This window comes from Pongo pygmaeus, chromosome 1, assembly GCF_028885625.2.
Source record: "Pongo pygmaeus isolate AG05252 chromosome 1, NHGRI_mPonPyg2-v2.0_pri, whole genome shotgun sequence".
Lineage (NCBI taxonomy): Eukaryota > Metazoa > Chordata > Mammalia > Primates > Hominidae > Pongo > Pongo pygmaeus.
This window is the reverse complement of record NC_072373.2, coordinates 175,015,788-175,022,066: the sequence shown is the minus strand read 5'-3', so window position 1 is coordinate 175,022,066 and position 6,279 is coordinate 175,015,788. Positions and strand designations below refer to the sequence as shown.

General features: G+C 40.4%; 1 non-coding gene across 1 annotated transcript; it reads left to right on the top strand.

Moving 5' to 3' along the window:
* The first annotated feature begins 5,521 nt into the window (after positions 1-5,521).
* LOC129023172 (U6 spliceosomal RNA) lies at positions 5,522-5,628 on the top strand. Its single transcript, XR_008496697.1, has one exon. It is a non-coding gene; the product is annotated as a U6 spliceosomal RNA (small nuclear RNA).
* Positions 5,629-6,279: the final 651 nt, after the last annotated feature.

The following is a 6,279-nucleotide window of genomic DNA, read 5'->3' as shown; positions in this document are numbered from 1 at the left end:
AATATCTTTTTCTATCCCTTTACTTTGAATTTATATGAATCATTATATGTTAGACAAGTCTCTTGAAGACAGCAGATATTTGATTTGTAATTTTTTAATCCATTCTGCCAATCTGGATCTTTTAAGTGGAACATTTGGGCCATTTATGATCAAAGTTAATGTTCAGATGTGAGGTAATGTTCTAGTCATCCTGTTGATTGTTACCTAGATACTCTGTTTTCTTCATTGTGTTATTGTTTTATAGGACCTGTGAATTTTATGCTTTCAAGAGGTTCTCTTCTGGTGCTTGTGGAGCATTTGTTTTAAGATTTAGAACTCCTTTTAGCATTTCTTGTAGGGCTGGTCTGTTGGTGACAAAGTCTCTCAGCATTTGTTTGTCTAAAAATGACTTTATTTCTCCTTCATTTATGAAACTTAGTTTTTCTGGATACAAAATTCTTGGTTAAGAGTTATTCTGTTTAAGGAGGCTAAAGATAGAACCTCAATCCTTTCTGGCTGGTAAGGTTTCATTGTTTTCTGTGCAGACAGTCCCTCACTTATGATGGTTTGACTTATGATCTTTTGACTTTATTTTTTATTTACTTATTTATTTTTTGAGACAGAGTCTTGCTCTGTCACCCAGACTGGAGTGCAGTGGTGCAATCTCGGCTCATGCAAGCTCTGCCTCCTGGGTTGTGGGTGGCAAGCCACCCAGGCGCCAAGGCAAGAGACCAAGGACATGAGCTGTTCCAGTATAATAAAATATAAAACAAGAATAGTTATACCAGATATAGATCTTAGATATGATTATATATGAATATCATTAATCATTAGTGTGTAGCAATTACTCTTTATTCCAATATTATAATAATCCTCGCTCTATAATCATAACCTAGGAAAAACCAGGCCATACAGAGATAGGAGCTGAGGGGACACAGTGAGAAGTGACCAGAAGACAAGAATGTGAGCCTTCTGTTATGCTCAGACAGGGCCACCAGAAGGGCTTCTTGGTCTAGCGGTGACACCAGCGTCTGGGAAGACGCCCGTTGCCGGGCGGACCGCGGTCTAGCGGTAGCATAAGTGTCAAGGAAAAGCACCCGTTACTCAGCAGACCGGGAAAGGGTGTCTCCCTTTCCCCGGGGGAGTTTAGAGAAGACTCTGCTCCTCCACCTCTTGTGGAGGGCCTGACATTAGTCAGGCTTGCCTGCAGTTATCTGGAGGCCTAACCGTCTCCCTGTGATGCTGTGCTTCAGTGGTCACGCTCCTAGTCCGCCTCCATGTTCCATCCTGTACACCTGGCTCTGCCATCTAGATAGCAGTAGTAAATTAGTGAAAGTACTAAAAGTCTCTGATATGCAGAAATAATGGCGTAAGCTGTCTTTCTCTTTGTCTCCTCTCTCTCTCTGCCTCGGCTGCCAGGCAGGGAAGGGCCCCCTGTCCAGTGGACACGTGACCCACCTGACCTTACCTATCATTGGAGATGACTCACACTCTTTACCCCGCCCTTTTTGCTTTGTATCCAATAAATAACAGCGCAGCCAGACATTCGGGGCCACTACTGGTCTCCACCCATTGGTGGTAGTGGTCCCCTGGGCCCAGCTGTCTTTTCTTTTATCTCTTTGTCTTGTGTCTTTATTTCTACAATCTCTTGTTGCTGCACAGCGGGAGAGACCCACTGACCCTGTGGGGCTGGTCTCTGCACTGGGTTCACGCCATTCTCCTGCCTCAGCCTCCTGAGTAGCTGAGACTACAGGCGCCTGCCACCATGCCTGGCTAATTTTTTGTATTTTTAGTAGAGACGGGGTTTCACTGTGTTAGCCAGGATGGTCTCGATCTCCTGGCCTCATGATCCACCCGCCTCAGCCTCCCAAAGTGCTGGGATTACAGGCGTGAGCTACTGCACCCAGCCCTTTTGACTTTATAATAGTATGAAAGCAATGTATTTGGTAGAAACTGTACTCTAAGTATCCATAGAACCATCCTGTTTTCACTTGCAGTATAGTATTCAATAAATTATATGAGATATTCAACATTTCATTATAAAACGGTTGTGTTGGATGATTTTGCACAAGTGCAAGCTAAGGTAACTGTTCTGAGCATGTTTAAAGGTTAGGCTAAGCTATGATATTCAGTGGGTTAGGTGTATTAAATGTATTTTCAAATTACAGTATTTTCAACTTATGATGGGTTTATTGGGACATAACCTTGTCATAAGTCAAGAAGCATCTATATAAACATATCTTTGTGTTCTGACTGTTTTCGAGACTTGTTCTTGTTTTCATAGTTAGACCCTGACATGTCTATGTGTGTTTTTCTTTCTATTTATCTTACTTGGTGTTCACTGAGTATTTTGAATCTATAAATGTATGTCTTTACTAAATATGGAAATGTTTCAGCTATTAGTTTTTCCAATGTTTTCTTTCCCATTTTTATTCTCTTCTCCGTCTGGGTCTTCTATTACATGTATTTTGACCATTTGGCATAGTTTTGAAGATCCTGAGATTTTGTTCATTTTTTCTCCAATCTTTTTCTTTTGTTTTCTTTAGATTGGCTACTTTCTATTGGTTTATCTTCAAGTTCATTACACTTTTGCCCCCCTAATTTGTGTTAAGTCCATTGATCCTGTCAATTTAAAAAAATTTCATTATCATGCATTTTAGTCCAGTTCTTTTTTGTTTTAGTATCTCTGCTTAGATCTTCTATTTGTTCACTTATTAACAGCATCTTCCCACAATTATTTAAAGATGTTTATAACTTTTACTTTAAAGTAATTTTCTGCTATATCCAACATCTAGGATATCTTGGGATTGGTTTCTTGACTAGAGGTCCTGCTTTTCCATTCTTTGCATATCTAGTAATTTTTGATTATACTGAACATTGGTAATATGTTATAGAGATTTTTGATTCTCTTATTTTCCTCTGAAAAAATGTTAACTTTTATTCTAGTGGGCAGTAAGGGGTTCAATTACTGTCTCATCACCTTAAATTTCTGTAGGCTCATATTTATGCTTTGATAGGCAGGCTCTGTGGAAAGCCCAATGTCCTTCCCATCCTCCTCTAACTTAGTGCGATCAACCTCAAAGTCTATGTCCCTTCTGAATTTTGTGAAGGCCTGGTTTTAGGCTTTGTTAGGGTAGATCTAAAGCTGTGCTACACAATATGGCAGCCACATGTAGCAATTTAAATTTGTATTAAATAAAATGGTTTAAAATAATTTTCTTAGTTATACTAGTTATATTTCAAGTGCTCAGTGGCCACCTGTTGCTAGTGGTTATCATTTTGGAAAGTACAGATAACATTAATATTATAGCAGAAAGTTATATTGAACAGTGCTTATCAAAAGTATGCCTTACTCTAGTCTGTGGTTCTTATTCTTAAATTGTCACCATTTTGGTTTCTCAGTTGGAGCATTGAAATGTGAATAAGATGTCTTTGCTCCGGCTGGACTATATCTCCTCTGTTTTCTAGAACGGTTTAACTTCTAGCAGCTCTGTTCTGTTATCTACCCTGTTGTAGTTACATTGTGGTAAGCCTGTGTACTCTCATCCTGAGAAGGCATAGCCTAGCTCCCAGTGAAGGACTCCATAGGGCACCCATATACAGGCTTCTGGGGACCCCTGTCTGTGCAGTTCACTCCTCTCTGGTGCTGTGCCCTATGGATTGTAGTTGTCAACTGCTCTGAACTCTGGCTTCTGCCTCATCAGCTCATCAGAACTACTATGCTGTGCTCAGACTCTAGCTCTCTGCTCTGCAGTGAGAGAAACCATTCCCAGAGAGCTGGGGCAATTGTGGGGCTCACCTTGCAAGCTTATCTCCTTTCAGGGATCACAGTCATGTGTTGCCTATTGTCCAATGCCAGAAAACTGTTGCTTTCTATATTTTGTTCAGTTTTATGTTTGTTCTGTTTTGTTTTAATCATGGGAGGGATTTCATACCAGTGATTTCATCATATTATGAAGTAGAGCTCCTATTATTCAGCAAACAACTTAAAATCATAAACACAAACTCCTGTTTTTAAAAGCTCCTTTGCTTCTGGATTTTTCTCATTGGAAATTCACCCTGATTAGTGAGTAGCATCACATTGTTTTGCTGGCTCCTCTTTCCTTCTCCTCTTTCCTTTACTTCTCTTTTTTCCCACTGAGATTCTCTGGGATTTATTTTCTTCTGTCACACAGAGGACTCAGCTCTCCATACCTTCTGCCCTCAAATCTGTATAACCAAAGTCAATGAAATCCTTAGCAGAACAAAAAGGTCCCTCTCCCATTTAATAGGATCTGTCCTCTTTAGAAGATGGTTGTAGTTATAGATAGCACGTATCTTTTTCTTCTAATTTTTATTGTTGTTATTGTATTATTAGCTACCTTATCTCTATACTTCACACCTAGACCTCCCTCAAATCTATTCACTGCCCATTGGTCAGAATGAACTTTGTAAAACTGACCATGTTACTCTTCTTTAATGACTTCCTATAGCAGATAAGATCTAATATCCACAGCTGACATAGAAGTCTTTCCATGATCTCTTCCTTTTCGTGTCTCCAGCTTCATCTCTTGTTTTTCTGCACTAACCCCCAACACCCTCACATACACATAGCCCCAGCAACACAAAAATGTTTGCGGTTTTCAAAACACACCAAAGTTTTTCTTTCCTCTGTGCTTTTTCTCATAATGTCTCCTCTATCTAGAATCCCCTCTCCTTCCCCCTAATTTTCCCATCTTTACCTGGCTACTCTGACTCATTCTTCAAGACGTGGTTTAAAAATATTTTCTTTTTGAAATGATTCCCTGGGTCTGAACTTCTGCAGCTGGAACAGGTACCTCTTCGAGGTTGCTACTGAGCTTCCTTCTGTCAAATCCCTCATTGACTAGGAGGGAAGAACTCTGTCCAGTTGGTCTCACCAGGGCTTAGTATAGAGCTTGGCACATAGTGTGTGTTAATTTCTGCATTAATTCAGTCACTCAATAAATGTTTACTGAGTACATAGCACATGCAAGGCAGTGATCCAGAATCTCTGTTCTTTGGACGTTTATTTTCTGGTGAGAGAGGCAAACAGGTATATAATATAATTTAGAAAGTGACAAGTCTTTCTCTAAAGCAAAGTAAGGGCATAGTAAGCAATGGGGATGCTGTTTTGGATAGTGTGCCTCTTTGATGAGGTGGCATTTGAGCAGAGACGTGAATAAAGTAAGTGAAGGAGCTGTGCAGATACCTGGGGAAGCATCATTCTAGGAGAGACAACAAAGAATCTGAAGTGGGAACTTTCTAGGTGTGCTCAAGGAAGAGCAAGCAGACTGGTGTGGCTGGAGCAGAATGAGTGAGGAGGGCAGTGAGACAGACAAGTCCCAGATCATCAGACCTTCTAGGCTAAGGTAAGGAATTTAGATTTTTCCCCCTAAGTTGAATGGGAAGCCATTGGGAAGTTTTGAGCAGGGGCATGATATGATCAGACTGGTGTTTTGAAAGGATCATGCTGGCTTCTCTGCTGAGAACAGACTGGAGGAGCAAGAGAGGGAACTTGGAGACCAGTTAGAAGATAATTGCAGTGCTCACTTTGGCAGCACATATAATAAAATTGGAATGATACAGAGAAGATTACCATGGCCCTTGTGCAAATATTTCATGCAAATTCATGAAGTGTTCCATATGTATATATTTTAAAAGAAGGTAATTGTAGTCATCAAGGTGAGAGAACATGGTGGCTTGAACCAGGGTGTTAACTTTGGACTTGGGGAGAACAGCTTACAGTGTATTTGTAGAATAATGAAGGAATTAAGTTTCTTTATATTGAGCTCCCCTAGGAGCCTGTAAACCTTTGGAAGGCAAGGCCTGTGTCTGCTTTATCATTATATTCTGAGTACATTATATTCAAATCCTGTTAAATATCAGGAGTACAACATTATCATTTAACCCTCTTTATCTTTCTCGTTTTTTAATAGATGAATTGCCAAGCATGGCATAAATAAAGGGAAGAATGATATCTCATTGTTATCCCCATTTTCCAGATGAGGAAACTGAGGTACAGAGAGGTTAAATCTCTTCATCAAGTTATCAAAAACCACAACATGGTGGAGTCAGTCTTTTATCTCAGGTCTGTTTGACTCCACAGCCCTGACATTTTCCATTCCATGAGCTAGGCTGGAAGAGAAGGCACTTGGGTGCCATGGTAGGAAAGGTTGGATGTGTGAGCCCTGGTCAGGAGGAGCAAACTCCAGCCATGATGTCAGATGGAGCCTCCTTCAAGAACAAAGTCGTGAGATACTTGCTGGGCAATGACATGCTTTTGGTCAAGCCTCTTCTTCC